Source organism: Anopheles coluzzii, chromosome 3, assembly GCF_943734685.1.
Source record: "Anopheles coluzzii chromosome 3, AcolN3, whole genome shotgun sequence".
Lineage (NCBI taxonomy): Eukaryota > Metazoa > Arthropoda > Insecta > Diptera > Culicidae > Anopheles > Anopheles coluzzii.
This window is the reverse complement of record NC_064671.1, coordinates 88096713-88120775: the sequence shown is the minus strand read 5'-3', so window position 1 is coordinate 88120775 and position 24063 is coordinate 88096713. Positions and strand designations below refer to the sequence as shown.

General features: G+C 45.9%; 1 protein-coding gene and 1 non-coding gene across 3 annotated transcripts in view; both read right to left on the bottom strand.

The window, feature by feature from the left end:
• LOC120958783 (matrix metalloproteinase-2) overlaps positions 1-24063 on the bottom strand; it is a 270470-nt gene that overhangs the window by 11217 nt on the left and 235190 nt on the right. The window lies entirely within an intron of this gene.
• On the bottom strand, positions 5289-5370 carry Trnas-cga (transfer RNA serine (anticodon CGA)). Its single transcript has one exon. It is a non-coding gene; the product is annotated as a tRNA-Ser (tRNA).

Here is a 24063-nt window from a genome sequence, read left to right as displayed (position 1 = left end):
AGTGTAGATTGGGAGCAAGACGCTTGAATTAGCTGGCAGGAAAATCCCTTTTTGAAAGTAGAGCTCATTCCCCTTACGAAAACGAAGTAATAGACGAATAGGGAGCAGAGGAACTCAATTTCTTCCTTTGTTTATACTAAAAAAACCCCCAATTCTAGAGCTGCTGTGGTGTGGTGAGGAGAGGAGTTGGTTTTAGATTAAAACTTAACCTTTTCTTGGGTGTGTTACGTCTACGTGGCTTGGGTCGACCATCATCGAGCCCGCTGTTGGTAGTCGCTAACAGACGCTTGGACGAAGGATGAGAATGTACTTTTTGTGCGTTTTCTTTTGCTAAAAAAACAAAACAACAAATTTCCTATTTCCTTTCGCTAGTGTATGGTTGTATGGTTGTGCCGAATGCACCGATGCATCGTTCGAACAAAAAAAAAAAGGAACAAAAAGCGATTCGTAGCAATTCGTAGCAAAACAAAACAAATTGAACAGCGCCACAGGGCAAAGGGAATAGCAGCCACTTTAATGTAATCAGTCCATCGTATGGCTTTTTTTTTGTGCGCGCGCTGTTTTTTGGTGGATAGTTTTTGGGTTTTGTTTGGGTGCCGCTGAATCGATTTCAAATTGTTTCGGGTTTTAGGGGGATGGTGAGGGGGAGGGGGGACCACTGCATCGGTCTGATTGGTTCGGTGTGGTTTGTTGGTTAATTTTAAAGTTTTTTTTTAGTTTCAAACTTAAATAACTTTGAGTTCATTTGTTTGTTCGTTGAGTTGGTTTATGTATCTTTATTTTCGGATATCCATGTATGGATATTATCATTTAATTTTAGTTGTAATGATGGATTTTTTGGTGATTATCACTCTGAAAAAGAGTCTATTTTTATTATATATTTATCATGTTTGAAACAGTGAAGTTTATGGGGGAATACTACACTTTTGAACTATTCTGTTAAAAATCTTGTAATTTTCCAGCTTTCTTTTGACAGACGTTCATCAACTAGGTTGAATTTATCTACCCAATTGACTAAATCTATTCCTTCATTGCATTTCATTACATTCACGCTGAAAACCTTTGTAATAGTTAAACTATATAGTGCCGTCAGAATCATTTATCTTTACAACCCTTTAGATTACCAGACCTTTCTACACAAAAACACTCTAGGGAAAATCCATAGGGAAAGAATATCCTCTTTTAATGTGCTAAACCACACAAAACAATATTACCATTGTGTCCGGATCGATTAAACGTAAGGTCCAGCAAAAAAACCCCTAAAATCCCATCGCCTTTCCTAGCAGGAAAACCAATACACTACGGGACACTCTCTTTGCGGTGCGGTGCGGTTACTGCTTTCATCATCAGAACCGACTCGCTCCCCAAGTTCCATTTAGTGGGTTATTAGCGAAAATTGCTCCGACGAAGCGGGTGAAAAAATCGACCACGAGAACGAAGTGGTAACGAAGCGATTGCAGTTTTAGTAGCATTTTTTTGTTGCTGGCGTTTTTCCTAAACCCTTTTACCCTTGCGCCTGCGGATAAAGACCGTTGTGTTTGCACCGTGCCTTTCTCGTAATCAATTCGATCAAGATGTGCAAACATTGCCGTTGGGTTGGGAAGTTAGCAACGTTCGAGCAGAGAGCATTTCATTGACGCCGGTGGTGGATGGAATTGTTCCGTGGGAATAACAGACAAACGAGGGGTGGAAAAATCGAGAGATAGATGAAACGGTGCACAGAAACAAAAGAGAAGAAAAAAACAAGAAGCTGATGTAACTGAGCCAAGATTATTGGTCATTATCAAAGTGCACTCCCATTCGAACGAAAGATAGAGCGTTTGGGCTCAGGTCTCTGGGCGACTTTTTTGTTGTTGTGTGGAATATTCTACCTTCAGTTTTTACACCGCTTTTTACCCAGTATTGGAGCTTTTTGAAACCTTTGCAATTCGGCTGCCGAATAGTGCAGAATGGCGAACGGAACGAATGGCCCCGGTGGTGGTATGGAGAAGAAGCTCTTCTTTGTTGATTGGATTCATTCGGGGAAGGGATTTGCTCGGTTATAGGTGCTTTTTGGGGGAATTTTCATCCAAAAAGGAGGTTGTTTGTTTCCCTGTATCGGACAATCCCGTGAAGGTAATGTCGTCCTGTACAACATAGAGCATTCCCATCGAATTCCTCCAAACTCCTACTGTCAATTCAAATTATATCCGTTGCTCGGTTGGATGAGATTTTTATTATCTGCTCGCTCGGCTTGTAGAGTTGAGAAAAAGGATGCGACACCACACAAACATTACACACCTTCCGGCATCCGGTACCGGTGATATCACGCAAGAGAACACGACGATACTTATAAAAACTTCGTTTTTTCCCGAAATCTTCCTCTCTCTCTGCATCTCTCCCAGTTGTGTGTATCGTCAATCACACATACTGAAAACTGCACAAACACTGACGACGCTTCCGATATCGATTACCGTTGCAAAAAGGGAGGAGGAACCCTGGAAGGCGACCACCGCTGAGCTAAGCTGGGAGAATCGGTTTGCACGACCGACGGAGTACCATTTGCCTGGTAGCTCTGTTCGGTAAAGTGTTTCGCGCAACTTTACCGTTCCGGAACCACTACCTGAAGAGGTTTCCCATGTTGAGGTGTGCTGCGAGGCTGTTTCTCTCTGTGTATGTGTGTTGCTTATCGAACGTATCCTTCCCATTGTACGTAACACAGCTGGAGTTTGCACCGTTGCTTGTTTGATTTTATTTAATCCCGAACCCACAAGCACAGCACAGCCCTTGAAGGAAGTGAACTTTTCGGGCAAATCCACCCTAGAGGGTGCCTGGTAGGATGGGAGTACTAGGATGGTGGTATGTGCGTATTGTTGTGTTGTTGCGGGCAAGGACACACCAGGTGAAGCGAAAGATGTAGCTGTGCTGTGTCTCCAACAGGCTCCCGGAAGGAGTGTGTTGCGGTAGTTACCCACCTTACCTAAAGCCACCCTAAAACCCCTTTTTCGTTTGCATTACCGTTTGTGGTTTCGAACCCTCCACGCTTTTCCCACTTCATGTGACGCACGCCCCACTGTTCTAACAACTTCCTCGGCACTGTCTGGGGTTCTGTTGCGCTCGGCGATGCGCAAAGTTTTAGCGAAAATTGGAAATTGAATGTTTTATGCGAGATTGAGTAAGTGGCACCAAAAGGGACAGAGAGGGAAGGAGTAAGATGGAGAGGAGAGAAAGATACAGAGAACGGATCGAGTACTTCCTCTGATAGAGTGTGTTGGTTGGGATTTCGGTTTGGATGGTAAGCGGGACATTGGGAGAGTACATTGTTTAAGGAGAACAAGAGCAAGAACCAACAAAAAAAAGTCAGATCAGGACTCTTTTGGGACATCAGAAGTGCATTGGTACTGTTTTTCACTCCGTCTCTATCTTCCACTCCCACTCGTCTCCCTTCCTTCCCTCACGAGCAATCAAATTTGAATTGAGCCGTAAAATGTCTTACACTATGTGCTGTCAAATTCATCGATTTTCTGGGGCTTGCCTTGGTTTTTTGTACTGTCGCCGTAGCTTCTGGGTGTTTGTCGGCATCTTTCCTTCCTTTTTTTTGGAGTTTCTTTTTACCAATTTCATGCAATATACATACACAACTCTCCCACTGTGTGCCTCTCGTGAAGGGGAAGAGCAGCGTGAAAGAAGTGAGTGTCTCGGCATAATCAAATCCGAAAAAACATTTACGGAAGCGCGCCCGTCTGAATCGGTGTTAAGAAGCTGCTGGAACACGACCGTCGAGTACCATGGGTGTCCGGATTTAGCACTACCGCACTTCGAAAAGGCGGAAAGAAAGATAGCCCCCCCAAAAGCCCTTTCGGGCCTGGGCCGAATGATGGGTGCGCGGGTGAAGGTTGTTTGCAAGCTTGTAAGATAATTTGCTTGTACACTTTGCCTTTTATCGTCCTCTGTCTGGGCTGCCAGCGCGCGCGCCCTTCTTGGCTGGGTGGGTGTTGAATACTTGAGTGCAGAAGCAGCAGTGCGATTCCTGTGTGCGGGAATGTGCCTGTGCCGATTTGTGCCTGTACAGTGCAGAGAGCTTGTGTAGCGATATGTTTCACAGCTGCCCATCCCGTGTACACCATACTTTACACCTCCATGTTCTTTATGAGCGTTCTTGTTGCGACTAGTATGCTGTGCTGTTTGTAGGACAGAGACCGAGGGCCAGTTTTTCGCTCGAACGGAAGATTCCATCTCTAGCAAAGGGAGACGCCGTTGCCGTTGTAGGTGATGTGTTGCTGCCAATACTACGCCTCAGATCAAAAGCACCCAGTGTATTGACACGGTGCTTTCCCTTACTACACTGCTTTGGAGTAGTAATAACCTTACTTCAGTAGCGCAATTGTAGCAGTAGCCGATGAATCGAACAGCATCGAATAGATGCTAAATTCTTCATATGCTGCCATGCGATAGAGAGTAGCACCATCGTCTTCTGCTCTTTGATGGTTCGTGGTTCTGCTTTGGGCTGCGCTTTAGAACATCGGCAAGAAGTCCTGAGACGGGCGCTTATCTTGTCTGTCTTCGATAAACAATATTTCCGGTGTCGAACTGCCGACCGAAAGGGGTAATGGTTAAGAGCGTGGGTTCAAGAGTCGGTTCACAAGAGTGCTATAACACACGTGGAACGTTCAATTATACTTGCTTCGTCTTTTGTCGAGCAGGGGTAAGAGCTTCATGCACTTTCTTCATCTTCTGTCGAGCGTGTGTAATAAGGCGGCTTTAAAGGTTTATGTTGTGAGTGTGTTTTGCTTTACAAATGGACTGTTGTGTTTCAATTCAGGCAAGCTCAAGTAGATCCTCCACTACTTAAAATAGATTGAATATCAAATAATTAAGGTTTTCAAACTTTTCTGTTGGTTTGTGGTGATTTAAGAAGCCAAAACGATGATAAGGACATGTGTGGCCAGTAAGATGCATTTGTTAAAAACCTTTTTACGCTCAAACGCATATTTTTGTACATTCTGAAGCGTTTTAATAACACAATATTTAATGGTTTTATTAATAATAGTGGACCATGTATATCTGTTTGCTCTTAGACGTTCAAAAACACAGGAATTGAGCATAAACATTACATTAAAACCGAATTATTACGTTATCTCGTTAGCGTTACCCGTTATAAGATTTTCGACAACAACACCATGATAACAATCGATAAAGCAATGTTTTTGTGTCTTCTTCTTCCTCGTCCTCCTCCATTCAGCTAGAATCGTAACGTTAAGTTCTGTCTAGTAGTGTAGTCTTAATTAAAAAAAGAACATTTCACTCTTCGCAGCCGGTAGGATTCGAACCTACGCTCCCAGAGGGAATCTGATTTCGAGTCAGACGCCTTAACCACTCGGCCACGACTGCTGCGCTGCGGGAGGGGCGACATGAATCAACAAGCCTCAAAATCGCTCATTATCAGATAATCTTGCTGTTTTTAGATGATTACGTTGCCTGCACTTTCGTTGTTTCGTTGTTCCGTTGTGTAAAATACCGTCACCCACGAACCGTGACCGTTCGATCGTTTCGTGCAGATTAGTACGTTTTATTTCTATTTTAAGACACTATTCCCGTAGGTGATGATTAGGGTGTGGTGTGTGTTAGAAATACGCGTTACCCCGGCACGAACGGAGCAAAACACATACTGCCCGTCGCGCGGGGTTAGCGTTCCAATCGCTTAGGTGTAATGCTTGACAAATTTGTGCATTTTACGACTCTTGTTTGTCTTTTTTTACATTTTCGAATTTTCACAATCACCCATGCGGAGGCAAACTCCTGTGAGAAAAATCAACACCCCTCTAGCGATTTATATCATACCAGTATATGTGGGGTTACTTTCCCCTGGTGGTGGTAGCTTCGCCCTTTTTTTCATGTGTGTGCCGCGACGCCATAAACGTTTCTCATCCTTTCAGCCGCGGTTAATGCAGCTACCACGGTTCGGAGAGGCCCTCCCCTCCGCCCACGTGTCAAGGTCTCCCCATAAAAACACGCGTCCTAACGAGCCATCCTTTCACGCGAACGGTTCGAGCGGGAGCGGTAAATATGTTATCAAATTTGAATAAACTGCGGCGCGCACACCATGGCGCGACTCTTCCTCCACAACCGGGGTCGTCCCTTTGTATAAACGAGCTTCTCGCATCGCATTTTTCGGGGGAGAGGAGTGCCGCAGTGTGTAAAAGGGTGCGCGTTCAGCTGTCGCGTGAACGATAAACTCGTGAGCGAAAAGGGGACGACGAGAGAGATGGCAAAGAAATAGCACAAATCGATCCGACATCATCCTTCCAGCCGGGTGTTGGCGACGAGGAGCGATGGTAATGGACGTGGCAAGAGCGTCTTCGGTGCTGTGCGCTGCTCCTTCACTTAGCAAAAGGGTAATTTGTCCTGGCACGGGTGGAGTACGGATTGTGAAGCAAAAAGTAGAAAACGGAGGGAGAGAGAGAGCAAAAACGATTGACGAAACTAATGCACTGGTCACGGTTGAGCGTGTTTTGTACGAAACATACATCAACTCCGTGGGCTGGTGGTGCGTCATGAAGCTTCATTGAAGAAGTGGTGTAGGGACGGCGACCAACTTTTATGAACTAACGCGAACGGAAAGGTGATCGATCACATCACATCACGAGCAAGCGAAATAGGATGATGAACACATCACACACTTACCCCATCTGCTAACTAGAGATTGCTGTACGTGTAAGAGTAAAAAGAGGAGTGATTTGGTTTTGTTGTCTAACGTGCTTCATTAATGAAGTTCTGTCTCATGCAATCTGTTTCGTTAAATTGAACCATAATTAGAAAATAACGTCCTCTCTGTCCTGAACGAGTTGACAGGCCTTGCCCGCCGTGTTGCTATAATTCTGCCATAAATTGAGCCGTAAATTGGGAATTTAGTTTGGCGTCAGAGTGTCCCCGGGAACACTGGGAAGCAGCGACATCACCTCATCATCGTCGTCGTCGGGCATCATCATCAGCGAGCGCGTCATGTAAGCTGCACGGTGGTGGTTGTTCCGCCCAGTTTTTCGCAAAGTAATTCGCACTTAATCACGGCAACACAACACAATTAACTCCACCAGGCACAGCAACTCATCCGTCCAGAGCAGTGTAAATGAATTTCCGAGGCCCATTTCATGGCGTGCGTGCCAAGGCGGCCAAGAGTACCTTCAAACCCTGCCCGCTCTCCATCGCCAATGCTGCGTAGCGTCCGCTAGGTGCGCACTTTATGAAGATTAAAATTTACAAACCATCATCGGGGCAAAATGTGTCCACGGTTGGAAAGGTTCGCCGTCACGCTCTTCCACGGCAAGCCCACGACGGAAATGTTTAGTTTTTATGGGCCCGAAATAAAATCCACCCAGTTTGGGGATGCTCCTTCTGCCCGATGCTGCCCTAAAGCACGTTTCTTCGAGCAGTCGGTGTCGGTGGTAGGAGACTGGGAAAACATAATCCGGGGCTCATCCTGGGCGTCCGAACAAACCATTTGCCAGAAGTATCGTGGAACACGTTTCGCGTACGACGGCGCCTCTCGTAGCGACACTTAAACGGGTAATTAATACCATAATTAATTTATTTACGAGCCACATTTTGCGTTAATTTAAATCTCGCACCAGTCTCCCGGACGACTGCCCATGGGATGGCGCCGGACTTTTCGGGCGTCGCCGGTAAGCCGGTCGGAGGTGGTGTCTTTGATTGAATTCTATCGTTCGAGAGACGCAAAAAATGAGTGTAGGCTATGGAACAGAGTTGGGAGTTGCGGGAAAATCGCTTGAACGAAACACGGCGTCATCCATTTTACGGCGCTTCATTTATAGGACGACCGAACACGAACTGCACGAAGGTTGATTTGTAATTTACGATATCCGGTTGTGTTGGGTAAATGGGTTTCCGATCCGAAATGTTGGTGCTGCTCTGCCGCCTCAGGGGCACACGTACCGTGCGTGTGTGTGGTTTTAGTCAATCCGCGGTCGCTCACTCAAGGAGGTTGTGATGATTCAAAAAAGCATCACACCCAGGTTGAGTGAGTGATCGAGAGAAAGAGTCCAGAGAGAGAGCGAGATGGCGGTGAAATGGCTTCCCTTTCGATCCTTCCGTGTACGTTGTGCCACGCTGAATGTTGACATCGAACAGAGAAACTTGTTGAGACCACAAATCACAAACACGACGACGACGAGACGATGGCTTCCGGAGTGCATTTGTTGGGCTTCCGGTATGAAATTGATGTCGCCGCCGCCGATGAACGAGGGATCCTTTTGGGAAGGTGGGAAGGTGGCACCATCATCCTCCTGCTGAAACGGCCCTCTGCCAGACCTGATGAAAGACACACGCGTACACACAAGCTCACAATCACTAACACTCATTTGACGACGTTACTGGCTGGGGGTCGGTCTTCTGGAGGATCTGCAGTTCTTCTGGTTTGACTAAATTAATTATTTAGCCCGATTGCCGGAGCCTAATTCCTATCTTCCTTCCCGTGCAGCAGCCTGGTCCCGGCAGACCAGAATTGTTTTCCATTTCCTTACACTTTCCGCCCGTGTCACTGGGGGAGGTTTGCTTTTTTTTTTGGCTTTTTGGTTAGTGAGTTGGGTCTCGGAGTTTTGGTTCTGGTCAGGGATGTTGAGCAAAGCTCGTTTGGTGATAATGTGGTACACACTTGTGTACCGGTTGAGCTCGAGTGTAGCCTGAGCTTACGTTTCTGGGGGATGAATGATTTCGGTCGGTTTAGCAACAATAAAAATTAACCTCTAGACCGGCGCTGGAAGTGATTTCGTCGTCCAAGTCCGAGAGTACATCCAGTCCGAGAGACACACACACACGAAGCTTCCCTCCTCCTCCCGAAAAGTCATACTGCGGTCAGTAATATTCCTGCATCGCTTCCTTCCTGCCACCAACGGCACACACTGTGGGACAGGGAATTGCGGGAGATATAAGCACATAATTTATGAACCAAACGGGAGTGCCCCCATCTTCCCCCCCCCCCCCCAATTGCTTCTGCTTCTGCTTGCTGTGTGGCTTAAAAATGGATCGCAGTGGTTGTCCTTTGTTGACCATTTTCCCCAAGGGGTCACGTTCGAGGCTATATGATTCGAGTTTTGCGATAAATGCCCAAAGCGGGCGAGCCGTCACGACTTAAAGCGGAATCATTGAAAAGTTCGCATTTCCTGCTTCCGGTTTTGTGTGATGGTGGTGTGTAGGAGTGGTCAAGGGAGTTTTTGCTGCTGTTGTTGTGGTGCGTTCGCGTCCGATATGGTCAAGGGAAATCAATTTAATTTGGTCGAGTCGAGAGTGTTGGGCAAATTCCGGCACACGATTTTCATTATTAAAGCTTATTATGCGCTGCTGCACATTAAAGCTGAGCGGAATTGAGTGAATTAGTGCAAAATGGAGTATTATTAGAGATTTGTGTTGGTGCATTGACACAGGTTCTAAAAGACATCGGCATGTTTTATGACGTCCTTTCAAAAAACAAACGACAACATGACACAGATAAAGCGTCCATAAAGTATGGCAAACGGTATATCAAATAACATTGGGGGAGAAAACAAAAAGATTTCAATTTAAAACCCAACTTGATTGATGAGCCCCCCGAAATGGAAATTGCGCTCGATTTGTCTCACTTTGATTTCATATTAAAATTTTCTCATTTCCAAAAGGAAGGTTTTGCTTTTCACTGTGGTACGGTGTGCGACGGAAATGTAATATTGCTGCCGCGTTTGATTACCATGCAAAAGCAAGAAACCTTCAAATTCGATGAAAAGTTCGTGCTATTGATTGCTGTTTGTTGCAATACGCACTAAAAAGAGGATTGATAATGATGATGAAAGCGGAAGGAAAAAAAAACCCACCCGTAGAGGAAAGAAAAATTGCCCTCCCGGGTAGGGCTACAGAGCGACGCGGAAATCCTTAAGACAAACACCGGAAAAATGTGACCCAAACGGCAGCAGCCATCATCATCATCAGCGGCAAGACCGGAAGCGCAACCAATGAGCGGGAACTTGGATGGGCACTGTAAGGACCTGCCCACACCGCTGGACAAGATTCGGAAAATCGTTCCACGGCACGCCCGCCACTCAACTGAGTTGCCGCATGTTTGCAGAGACATTTGAAGTTGTTTTCGTCTCGTGCCGTCGTCGTCTGCTTAACTTCCTGTTTTGCCCATCCACCCTTGCGCAAATGGGTAATGCGAACACCAGGCGGAAGCGCGTTGTGAAACACTCGGCCAACCGTGTAGTACGCGCACAGCGAGTCATCCTTGCTTGTCTGCGAGGTTGAAGGTTTTTCGCTTCGACTCCGGCGCTCGAAACGACTCGAAAGCTCATAAACCAGAATTAATTGGGCGTTCAATGGTGGTCCGTGGGGCCGCACAGAGCTCCAGAGTGACAGTCATTTGGGGCCCGGTTTTTTGTTGCTTTCCTTTTCCGGATGATTTAAATGGCAGTTGAGTTAATCGGACGGGCGAAAGAAACGGGCACGCAAACACACGGAGCGGAGCGTGCTTAAGCAGCGTGGCGACCGTAAATGAGGCGACCGGGAGGCGGAGGAGGCGAGGAAGCTGGAAAAGATGTGCTGACGAGCATTTGGCCAGTGGTGTAGCGTAAAGAGTATTTTTTGTGTTTTTGTTAATCGGTATTCTTCCCCGGAAGCTCTCTTTAAAACAACAAGCAAGCAAGCGTTTTGCTCTGAGACTTACTCTGAAGTATTTCTTATCGCTCTGGTGGTTCTTCTGAAACAAGGGTAGACTGTGGGTGTGTGCGTCCTTACCTGCAAAGAAAGCAAATGGAGAAGAAGGAAAAAACCAAATCAGTATTAGAAGATCAGTAGCGGTCCATTTGTCGTGGTCAAGATTTATGACCGGATCGAATATTAGGATTTCTCCCTTCCGTTTTTTTGTTCTCGTTCATTTTGATTTCGCGTTTTTGCTGGCAAGTCTTATAGATCTTTTCTTGAAGGATATGATGTTTTTTTTTGTTTCACTGCAGCCAGACAGTACTTTAACTTATGCTTCTACCACGGTGCACGGTAGCGCACATAAAAGTAAGTTCTTAGCGAAAGAGGGTACAATAAAATTCTTCTAAGAAAGAAACGAACGAAGTTGGAGCTTCACTCGGCGAACGATCGACCAGAACATGGTCACGGAAGTGAACGGGTGAAAGACATGTATTGTGGAATTTTATGGTTCCGGGGTTCCGTGGTTACTTCAGCACCCTCCGGTACACGAACCCCAAAGCACAAAAATGCTGAAATCTATAAGTTACGCCATAAAAATCACTGCACGGGGACGGGGAAGGCACTTAAAGGGGGGGAGGACGGCTCTAGATATCGATCAAAGTTGACAAAAGTGGAATATTCCATTTCGCTGTTGGGAATGTTTTACTACTGGTGTGTCCCCGTCGTGGTCGTGGTCCACCATTTGCTGCAAAAGGTTCGAAGTTGCATTACGCCCGTCCCGATGCAAGCAGTCTGGAAATCCTGTGTGATACGGATTTATTAGTTTCTGCTGGACTTCATCTGTGACAGACGCATCATCATCATCATCATCATCCATCTAACATCGAACGATCGATCCATCTCAAGCTGTCGATGCTTCGAAGTGTCGAGTGCATCACGGCATTGCCCATACGACGGTCATCCATCGGTCGGTGCTTGGACGCACGTTTTCGACATTGATTTATTGACTTTGACTTTTGCGAAGAGTGTAATGAAATGGGTGGCGAGTTCGGTCGGCAGTAGCAGCTTAAGGTTCAAGAAGTTCGTCACAAGACGTTCTACGTCCCGGTTTTTTGTGTTTCCCCCCCCCATCCTCGCCTGAGTGCACTTAAGATGCAAGACATCAGATGGGGGGAGAATATGGTGTGTGCATGGTATGGCAGCTTGTCTTTTTTTGTTTTGCAACCACCATCACCATCTTCTATTTGTCACGTTCCGTTCATTTGGAAAGATGTCATCTTTTCCCCCGTCAGCTTCGGAGGCACACAAAGGCTTCCGAGAGTGATGCAACCATCAGGCAACAAGAGTGACAAAGCTTTGGGGAAGATCTGCCGACACCACCACCATCACTACACCGGTGCATCTGGTGAAGAAAAATATGGAAAATCATTGTGGGAACAAGCTTTCCGCGTTTACCGCTTTATGCTTTTGTCCGTTGGAAAGGTGTGAGAAGTCTGTGGCCGTTTTCAATATCAACAACCGAACCGATGTTTTGAGCGTCTAATTCAATCAGCATCTCCTTTCCTTGGGTATTTTCCACCCTCGAATGGCGTTATTCAACTTTGTTTCCATCGGCAATCGGAAGAACCAACCTTGTGTGTCAGCCTGGGAGGCAATATTTATTGCTTTCAATTTGCAATCGGGTTTCATTTAGCGAAATTTCTACAAAGACTTTGGGGAAACTCTGTGTGAGTGTGTGTGCTAGAGAGTAGCGGCAATTTCTAGTGACGCTGCCGTACGTGTGTACCTCCACGGCATGCTCCGGTGCCTTTTTATGGTTGCGGTCTGGGAAAATTGAGTCGTAGACTAGGCGTCTTATAAGGCGTAGTTTGGTAGATCTAATTTATGGCGCGATTTGTGTGATACGATCACACCATCAACCGTTGGGAAGGTGTAATTGTAGCATTTATATGGGATTTATGTTCATAATTTACAAATTGCTACGAATTACAGCATCGTGCGTGTAATTTACAACGTTTAATACGAAGCCGTGTATTGATCACACACTGCTCGACCTTGAGGGTTCGAGAATGATTGGATTAGTGATGTGCTCGCTGGAGCGTACCTACAATTCCGATGCGACTCCGGTAATTCTTTGTCTGATTGATGAGAAACGGTGATTTTGACAGGGATTTTCAAATTCCTCCGTCGAAACGCGGCTAATGAATTGGAATGCTGGCCCGATACTGACAGATTCCAGGCGACTACGACTCTTGTTTGTTTCTGATTCCGGTCGACTCCTGCCAACTCCGGTCGACTCCTGCCGACTCCGATCAACTCCGACTCTGGACGACTCTGGACGACTTTGGAAGGCTCCGGATAATGCTGGTCGGACCTACCTTCCAGAGTAGATTGGGAAATGTTTGGAGAAGACTTAAGAATTTTGCCAACTTCACTTTAAGAATTCTTTGAAGTTTTCTACAAACCACAAGCGACAGCAGACATCAAGCTAAGATACTCTTAGGCTCTTAGGCTCACGCTTTAATCCAAATCCTTGTTATTCAGACTTCCCCAACGAGGTACAGCGGGTAAAATGCGGCTGTAATGTTGTTTCAAACATTTAGCCTAAAATCCTTTCCCAACACCATCGGTGCATGGATGTGAGGAACCACTATCAGAAAGACGTACGCACCCCAGCCAGTCTGTGAATTCCGTTGAACGATTTTCAACTTCAATGCAATGTTTAAAACCGCCTGCCCTGTGTTCAACCTGCCACGGCGCTCAAGAAGTGTTGCTGGCGCGATGATGTGTGCATTAGGTAAGTGTTTTATCGTACGGCACACACACCTTGTGTAAATAGTACACGCATTTGACAGCTGGCAGGACCGGCACGGCCTGGCGGCACAGTCCAGGGTAGTATGAAACGTGTTGCTTACATATTCGCACATCAACACTATGCTCCCCGGTATGAAGGGAGGCGCGTCCCCTCCAACGGAGTTGTTGCTCATTTACAGGAATGGGCTGGAGCTTACCGATGAGGACGACGTGAGCAATTTCTTTATCATTCTTGGACGATGCTTCGCCGTCTGACGTGTGCCAGGTGCGGGAGTGCACCGTGCGAGTGTGTTGCACGTCCTGTAAAACGATGGCAAATCGGTTGCTTCTCTCGCACAGAGGTGACAGTGAATGCCTGAGCACAAACGGTACTGCTGCACCGTCTGTTTGGTGGCAAGGCTGGATGCTGCCTGTATGCCGTTGCATAATCGGAAATTGGCAGACGCACACGCAGCTGCACACGTACCGAGTTGGGGGACGGGGATTAGTGTGCGCTTGAGAGGTGTAATCGCTCTCCGGCTTCGGTGGTGAAACATGCGTGCCTGGAGATGCATGGGGCATAATTTGCTGAGAGGCGCCAGGGGCACTATAACCGCACCGAGAAATGGTTTTCCATCGATCGACATTATCGAGCAGAAGCTATTTAAGGAATGGTAATGGGGTGTTGGGGCTTTCGAGAGGACATACGGACAGCGATGAAGATCGCAGGGTAAACAGGGTACACTTCCTGCAGTACTGCAGTCGTCTAAGCCAGGAACTTCGATCGAGGTTGGGTAAGCAAATCGTAAGACAATGAACAAGGCCAACCCTTTTGTCTTCCTTCTTAGACACACACACACACACACATAGACATAGACATACACTTTATGCTGCTTCTTGCGTGACATTCAGCTCCCAACTTCCGTCGGCTCTCAGTTTCCGGTGTTCCTGGTTATGGGTCTTTGTTATTGGTTCAAAAGCGTTCCAGCCGTCAAGGGTGCTCCTGCAGCGGTTTTTCAAGACATATCAAGATCTGGATCGGGAGAGTGGTGTGTGTGTGTGTGTGTGGTTTTAAGGCCAGTGGGATGAGTTTGAATAGCAAGATTTCTCACACAAACACACACACACTCACCCGTGCACAAAAGAAGTGGTCCAGATGATGAGATGCGCCGCAACTTTCGCGGCGGCGAGGGCAAAGGCAAAGATTTCAAGTCCGCAGAAAACGCTGATAAGACAATTGTTAAGTGGTTGTTCTTGAGTGACAATGGTTCTGCGTTCGAAGAATGCTTTCTAGGTTTCTGTACGTGTGTGTGTGTGTATGCGTTCCATCTACCGTTCACTAGGGCTTCCCGAAAACGATTTGCTTCTGCTGCTCCGCTTGGCTTGGTTTGCTTATCGTAACCACTACATGGCGCTTGTTTTTTTTTGTTTCATTCTTGGTAGGAAGCAATTTCTTTTTCTTGCTTTGGAGATGTTTTCAAGATTGGGTGTGCCATAGGGAAAAGACACGGTGGTATAGTCAGTTAGGAAGTAGATCAACGATTGTGACGCGTTTACATTGTGGAAGATTGACGATGTAAGCGTGCGTTTGTGTGGCAGGGACGTAGAAAATACACCGCAATTTCTTCCACTTTCATTTGCTCGGTCGGTTGGGCTCGGTATTGGAGCAGAAGTGCGTAAAGAAGCGAAGGCAAAAAAGGTGTAGTAAATTCAATTGTCCTCGGTATGATGTAACTCGTATATCAAAAGCAACCAATTGAGTTTGGTTGTTTTGATTGTGATGGTTTGTATTTGGTACAAATCTTAAATTAGTCATGGTAAATGTTCGTACTGTTTGTACCATGTAAATGAAAAGGCACATGGCTAAGTGTGTCCCGGTGGTTAAGTGATTAAAGTACGGAATTTCACAAGGCTAGACATGTTCGATTCCCATCTGGATTTTGCTATGCAGATGTAGTTTTAAGTCAGTACATTTAGGGCTGAACCAAGGTGGCTAGATAGACTGCAGGTGGGTTCTTAGCTCTGATGTTGGTAGCCATAATGGATGGAGATTTCCGTTGGAGATTGTCAGATAGGGAGTTATGGTTGCTAAGGATTTTGTATGAGTTGCTAAGTATCTTTGAACTCCCTTATGGACCTTGGGTTGAACATGATCATCAAATGCAATCAAAGATCATCCACACAGCACTGTAGGCTTTTGCGTGTGTTATTTTAAGTAATATGAATACGTAAGGCCTTTATTGCACGTGTAGCACTAATAATTAGTCTCAAGGTTGCAGATTGATTGGATTGGCAGACACAGAACAGACTCATTGATACCTTCAAATGTTGAAGAACACAAACAAAGATGGTTTTAATTTCTTACCAATGCCTCAGTATGTTTCAGCAGTAATGGCAATGACTTTGACAGCAAAGTTCATTCAATTCAAGCAAATCTTCTTAAGCTGGACGCTTAACTTTCCTGTTCCGCGTAACGCATACGCCGCACAAACAAAAAACCCCACTGCCGGTTCACTCCAAACCGTGTTACGCTACTCAAACAACAGCCGGAAAGCGATACTTTTGTAATCGCTGCGTTTTGTTTTATTTCGTTTGCGCGCTCTCTGCCCGTCGTCCCTCTCACAGCTCCAGTAAACTCCACTCGAGCAGCTTGCACAGCAGTTCACGGCAGAAAACCGCTCATTGTGTGTGTTTGTTTCGCCATGCCCATCGTGGTCGTTTTTGCGAGTAGAAACTATAACAAAGAGTCGCGCAAAGAGTGAAACTGAAACTTCAACTTCAGTGCTAACACACCCCCGCGGCCCACGCACCGGATCCACGTGGCTTCTGCAATATTAACTGCGCCCGGGGAAAGTGTTTACCTTTTTTTTTTGGGAGGGCGAGTTTTAATAACCTCTTTCAACATACACTTTGTACCCCCCGTACTGTATACGGCGGACTTGTTGCCATATGCCAGCCGACGAGTCCGTCACTGTGTAGCGTAAGAAATTGTAGTCGAGACGAGAGTTGATTTCCTTGAACATACGGGAAAGGGGGAGGGAGAAACAAGGGCAGTGAGAGCTGCTTAAAAAGTGTAATTTAAAAACTTGCCCGTAATTCAACCGCGACTGGACTAAAACCACATCACAACCCATCCCTTACGTGTACCCACAACAAAAACAAAACGCTTAAAAAATGGCAAATCCCCCCCCCCCCTTCGCCCTCCCCCCCCATCTGTGGGTATGATTTTGCAAAAGTGGAAACGGGGGAAGAAAATTTGGAAAAATATAAACACCACTTTACGCGTTATTCCACTCCACTCTCGTCCACATTCTTCTAGGGCAGCGTGTTGTGGGCTGCTACGTGCTGTGTGCGTTCACGATGGAGGCGCCTTGTTGTTCAGGCCACCAACAAAAAAGAAAGCCATAGCCAGCTCTCAAACAAAAAGCCGGATAAACGGCTTTCTGATCCCTTTGATACACGGTAATGCTGTGTGGCGCGATGGGGGTGACCCGCGTCTCGCGGATGCTGCCCTGTGAGTGTGGGTGGGTGAAACGTGGCAAAATTCGCTTCGAGTTTTAGATTGAATTTTACGTAAGAGAAGTGAAAGAGAAAATGAAGCGCTGTAGCGCAACCTTCCCACACATTTTGAGCATCAACTTAGATTGAAAGGCCTTTCGGCTCGATAGTAAGTCAGTTAGTTATGACGCAATTTTAGCTTATTTCATTACTTTCAACAAGCGAATTGCGAAGAGGTTCCTGCGAAGGGGTTCCTATGCTGGCTTTGAATTGAGTAATGATGAAAGTCTTCCACCTTCTTGCACGACGATGATGAAGCTTATGCGATGTTAGCAATTAACGATGTGGTGGGCTCCCGCCGTTGTCGATAATATTTCTTAGCGAACAAATTTTCCACCCTGTCGCTTCCATCGATGAGCGGCATCAGCAGACGCGTACATGGCCTGCTATGGAGGATTGTGCTAAAAAACACGACATGGTTGCTAGGTGGTGGAGTTGCAAGTAAGGCGAAAAGTTCGTCTCCAACTGTACTGTTTGTGTGTGAGTGAGTGTTTGGGGGGCTTGTAGCAGCTATCAAACACTTGACGGACCACGGTTCATAGTTTGAAGCGGAGGCTTAGAGTGGCGAAAGAAGAAGAAAAAAAAACCCCACGTCACGTCGCAGGGAGACGAGGAAACAATTTGAAGAATTTTTCTTCCTGCTGTTGATTTATGAGATTATTATTTTCCAACCATTTTTCTTCCCGTTCCCGTGCTCCGGGGTGTGACCAATGGGCACTTTTCTACGAGTCCATTTTGCGACGACGGTCTCGAAGTTTCGATGGGACGACGGGTCGTGGAAGAAGATGAAGAAAAAAATAAGAAGCAATCACCGAGAATCAGGCAGACGGACGAATTTTACAATCTGCCGAACGTGCGAAACTTGTTCTACTTCCTGGGGGGGTTGGGTTTCTCCCAGGAAGTACGGTCACTTTCGGACGGGCATAGTTTACTGCCTGCCAGCAATGCGTGGGGATTGAAAAATTCTTCTACCAACAGAGCAAGTTGAGCGGGGGACGCATTGTTGGGCAAATTGGAATTGATATGATGATGTATGTTTGAGTTGGGATGAATTCAATCTAAGGTAGTGTGGAAGTCTATGGTTAAATTGTTTGGAGACGAAATTTCTGGACAGTTTTGGTCAAGTGATAGCATAAATGAAAAGCCATTACTTACGTTCAATCATCATTAAGGGACATGTGGTTTCGTGTCGTTCATGTAATTAGATTGGAGTTAAATACCTTTTTTACTAGAACAGCTGCATCGTTTGAACTTTAATAGCTTTACTTTAATAGCTTAACGGCTTCAAAATAATGGAAACTTATCTGAGAGCCAATTCTTGACCTTCAAATATGTATTATCGCAAAAGAGAAAAATTAATAATGTAAAGTATATTGTGCACCCCTAGCGATAGTTTAACTAAATTAACTAAAAATTGTTTTATAATTGGTTTCTGATTATTAATTAAATTGTTATCAAAAGCAAGTCTTTATTAGCAAGCACGTTAGTAAATCCTAATGTTGTTTTGCCTAATGCATTTTACATTATATGTTGTTCTTTTGTTGTTCAAAAATGCATGATAACACCAACATGATAAGCTGGACATGAACATGAAAACCAAGTGTACAACGACGATTCGTGCATGATTTGTTCCTCCTTTGTTATACATCCCGCATTTTCATGGGGCAATTACTTACACTCAAGTACGTAAATTGCAACAACCTTAACAGACATAAATCTCATCGATTCATGATACAAGCAATTGGAAGTAATTCTCCCAAAAAGAAAAGAAGAAAAAAAACATCAATAAGTACCGTGTAGTTGTACCGTGTCCAGAAAAATTGAACCGGACAACATGAGACATAATCGATTCAGCAGCAGCAGCAGCAGCATACAACCACGCTCTGCCCTCTACGTCTCTGTGGTAAAAAATCTTCTTCAAGTTCCTCGCACCAGTTTCGCAGCTTGCTTTGCATCGAGCAGTTTCGAGCGACGGAGGGATGGAGATCAAACCTTAATAACAAAACTTTTGCCCATTCAGGCACACGGGGCGTGATGGAAAAGTAGCATCAGACGCAGAAGGAAACATGCTGGAGAGCTGGGAAAAAATGGGAAGGGAAAGCGAACAGGAAAGGCGACCAAGAAAAGCGTGAAAAACTTAACCAACGCAAAAAAAAGGGAAGAGAAAGGAATTACACACACACACACAGGCATACACACACTTGGGAAAGTTTTTCCTCTTCGTTTTGTCTTGTTCCAACTTTTCCCGCTTAGATCGAAAAGGTAACATCCATCTTTCCCGAACGCGGTGTGGCCAATGTATGCAGCACAGCAAGCGCAAGCAAACTGCAGATTGTAAGTGGTTTTGTGGAAGATGGGAGGTACGGGGTGAATGCCAAAAAAAAAAAAAAGAAGAGTAAAGATGGAAAGATGATGAGCATCACGAAAAGATGCTTTTCCCTGGGACAGCCCGGGCAGCAAGCCGGGCGAGAAAAATATGCTGCGGAAAGTGGCTCTCTCTCTCGCTCTCTGTCGCGGTGCTGGAAAGTTTTCAATAATTCTTCCACACCATCGCCACCCATCACGGTGTGCACACACTGTGGATGGTGGGAAGGGGCGGCGGGGATGATGGGTAGGAGGAATGGGGTGGTAAATGGGGTGTCGGTGTGGTGATGGTTAAAATGTTTCCCCCGAACTAATCTTTCGCAGTTCAGCGTTCGTGGCTTGAGTTTCGGATGATTGGCAATTATCTGGCACACGAACGCGCGAACACACAGCGATAAGATGGCGGTGGTGGTGGTGACGCTCCCGTACGATGATGATGGTGATGGTGATGGCACTGGCAGCACCTTATCTTTCCGCAACCTCCATACCGGCCCCATGCCCCTTAGGGTGGCCTTATCTTCTACTTTAACTTTATTTATTTTTACCTTTTTTCTCTCTCGCTCGGGCACCGCGTTACCGATGGAGGACGATCGAATCTTATCCCCCGTCCCCTCCTCGGGTGGACCGAGGAAGGAGGAAGCGAGTGGAAAATAATAGACAAGTCCCGGACAACTTGGCCAAGGTGGGGATAAAATCGAATGAACTTTTCTGTTCTGCTTTCGGGTTGGCAGAAAATTGATGGATCCTCCTGGAAATGGAAAATATTTACCGAGGCACTCTCTCTCTCACTCTCTCTTTCTCTCTCTCTTTCTCTATAGCTGTAGCACCACCGTTGTAGTTTCACTTTGTCTGCGTTGATTTTTCCATGCAGCTTATCATTTTTCTTCCCATTTACTTCCCGTTTGAGTAGGGGGCTTTGTTTCTCGGTGATCCACAGTGCGCTCACAAGGTTCGTTAACGTCAGGGTAAGGTTCAGGGCGAAGATCGCTCTCGATCGAAGGGCGGGCGGCCACCCCGAGCAGTAAGCAATTCCTTATCGTTTCGCGCTGGAAATGAAATGTTACAACCATCGAGCGATCCCGATTCGGTAGCTCTAACACGAAAGCAAAACAAAACCTACCCCCGAGGGACCGAGCAGCCGAGTGCGTAGTGTTTCCGATTGCATTTCAATTTCCAATTGGGACTGATCGGGTGCAGACAGGGAAGTACATTTTTGCCAATGCGAAACGCGTAGAAAAATAATTTAATCCGCTTTTTTTTCCGCGCCCTCCCACGGTTGTCCGTCACGTCATGACGGTTGCCGTGGAATTAATTCCGTTATCGTTTTACCATCACACGAGTGCGCGGTGCATGATGATGTTGCGACCGGAAAATAGATTGGCGTGGCAAGGCTGTTGCTGGTGGTGGTGGATCAGAGTGAGAGAGACGCGTGAGATGAGTTCCATTCCATCATCCACCTTCTTTCTTTGCCGCGCTTGATGACTGATGCACCAGAGAGCAGTGCGCAAATACCGATTTTCAATTAAAAATGCATCCTTCCGTCTATTATGAAGTTGCACCGTACTCGCTTGCTCCCTCTCTCTCTCTCTATCTATGGCTGTCTATCGGGCGATGGGAGTTGGCGGGAAATTGCTTTCCACCGAGTGAGCGTGTTGAGCTTATTTCTATCGCGCGCATCGCTTTCCATCTCCATTCCCTCGGTGTGGTTTCGGTTTTTTTCTTCTATTGCGATACACCGAACGAGATGTGCGAGCAGAAAATGTAGGTTCGTGTAACAGTGCAACTAGCAGCGTTCAGGATGGGAAAAAGTGGGATGGGCGGGAACTGTGCTACTCTCCAGTGAGTTGTGCGCCTTGCGAATAAATTGATATAAAGTGGCAACGTAATGCAATCGGGAACTGGCATCCGGCGAATGCGCGATTTATTATGAGCGCCATCATTATCATCTCGTTTCAGCTGGTTGTGTGTGCTAGGGTTGTGTTTTTTTATTATTATTTTATCTAATAACGCCGGTTGATTTCATACATTGCATGCATGCATCGCAGCGGATACGAAGTAGAAACGGGAGATGCAAAGATAACATTATTCGATTACTATTTGCTGAGACTCGAGCGAAGCGAAGTCGAGCGAAATCAAATAAAACCCGCCCAATTGCACTACGCTTGCGACTGAGCATGTTAAATGCCGCAATTTCAAACAAAGAGTTAATTGTAAAATATGAGCTTTAAAGGGAAGTTACGTGATGACAGGTGTCATCTGCGAAAAAATCCGGAATTTGTAAAGAAGTCGTTTAGAAAGATATTGTTAACTATTTTCCTTACAGTTAATTAAAAGAAAGTCATTTATTAATCCTAGTATCTCAACCGTAATTTATGCACTTAAATGCAATAGATTTAACATCATTTTTTAATTGTTTGATCTTTTTACCAAAATCACATTAAATATTGTTTTAGAATATTCTAGCTCATTTCTATTGTTTTCGCTAATTTTGAGAGCGTGACACATCGACAAACAATAAGCATAAATTTATGATGATTCAACGATGCTTAACTTTGTTATTTTTAGATAAATCTTTTCTTTTCACAACAAAATGAAGCCAAGATTTCCGCAATTTTAAGATTATTCCCATCGACACAACACGCATCATACGATCGATCCTATGGCCATGTTCACATTAACCCGCACCATTTGCCATAGGCGCTTCTAAGCTGATCCGGAAGGAGTTTGGAAAGAACATTGGTTATAAGGCAGAATAAATCCGCTTTTGTGCTGTGTGCTAATAAAATACCCCCTCTCCTCCCTCCCCCCTTCACTAAACTGACAGCTAGAGCCCAAAATAATTGATCCCCCCCCCCTCCGCCCCACTCGCTCGGTAGAGCGATATTTTCTTTCTAAAACACCCGACATTCATCCGTGCATCCGTGTGCTGGTGCTGGAGTGGAGCCGCATTCTTTTTTGTCGTTCTACGTTTGGCTTGCGTTTTGAGGTGAGAATGCATTCAAATAGCAAACTAATAGATATGTGCCGGTGGGGGGAAAAGAAGCAGCACGAAAGGAAATCCCGCTTGGAAATCATTGCTTGGAAGCAGGGAAAAAAGTTCGCCTCTAACGTAGCCATTTCGCTTTGCTCAGTTGCAGCAGTATCAAGCGGCAGTACGGCAGCGTAGGATGCTTTCTGCATAGATGCAGAACCCTAAATCAACTTACCGATGGTAGCAAACAAAGCCAACAAAAAAAAAGCAGCAGGGGATGGGAAAAATAGACGAGTAAAACAAGCCAACCGCATCCTTTCGGCTCGCTCTTTCCCAGTGTGGCAACAGTGAAACGTGCCCGAAGAGGATGCAAACGAGCCGCAGAGATAAGCACTTCGGCCCTCCGCGGAAAGCCTGGCCTGATGGTTGTGTGGTACTTGCGACTTTCTTCGGAACGACTTCTCACAGTAGTGGCACAGTGGCAAAGGTGTCAATGGCAACCGTGCACTCGGCTCGGTGTACAGCACACACACACAAAAAAAAAAACAGAAAAGTGCAAGAAAAATCGCACACCCTTAAAACCCCGGACAGAGCTGGGTGCTTGAAAGGAAGTCGCAGTTTTCAAGTGGAGGAATGTTGTTTTTTCCTTGCTTTCGGCTTCACGCTCGTTTTCGCTTCTTTATCACCTTTCGCATCCGGGCGGTTTGCGACGTTTAGGGGAAGAAAATCCTAGTACCGTAGTGGTAAAAGCGATGCATCGGATGCATGGTTTACTTTCAGTAGAGTTTGTGCGGCAGTTGTTGTACTGCAGCTAAGCTCTGGAGTTGATGTAACGTACTCTCTCTCTCTTGGACTGAAGCTATCCGTGCGCTTTGAAGGACTGCCATTCTGGTTTCCAGTGTCTTGAGCTGGTTTACTTCAAACACGGTCGCTGTTTGGTGCCTAAAGCTGCCAAAGACAGGGAGCAAATCGTATCAGAACTGTGGTGCGTTCTGGGTTTTCGAAGAGTTTCTCTTATTGCACTTTTCCTCTTAATCCTTAGTTCAACACACACAATGAACCGTCAATCGACACACAAACAATTTGTCGTTTAACTGCACACTTGCAATTAACAGCAAACAAACCACCGCTTTGGGTTTGGGTGTGTGTATGTGCGCCTTTGCCTTGATGTATGATTAATTTCTTAGGAACATTACTTCAAGTACCACTTTGCTCATTCGTACGCGTACGCAGTGTTTCACTCATTTAAATTACGAGAACTTGACGTCCGAATCGTGCACCGAATCGTGTACCTCTAGCGAGAAGGACAGAGAGAGTGAGAGCTCGTCTGCAAGAGCCATTTGCCCTTGTTTAAAGTTCACCTGGAAAGGCCATTAGCTGCTTTGTGCTTCAGCACTGTTTCCAGAACGATAATAATTGGCACCACTTGGAACCAAGGGAAAAAGGCCGATGCCCGCGTGGTCGCTTCTGGTTTTCGCTCCGCTGTGCTGGTGTTTTACGCCTTTTTAATGATTCTAAAATCTCTTTAGGGATTGTTGTTGTTGCCTATTAAATAATGGAGGGTGAGGGGAGGGGGGGGTGTTTGGATGTCGTTGTTGTTGGGCTGTTTACTGTGTGCATCGTGAAGGTTCAGTGTGGGAGAAATGTGGACATGCTCATCATGCTTCTTATCCTGCAGCAGTGGCTGTGAAGCAGTTCGGACGAAAGCACATGGT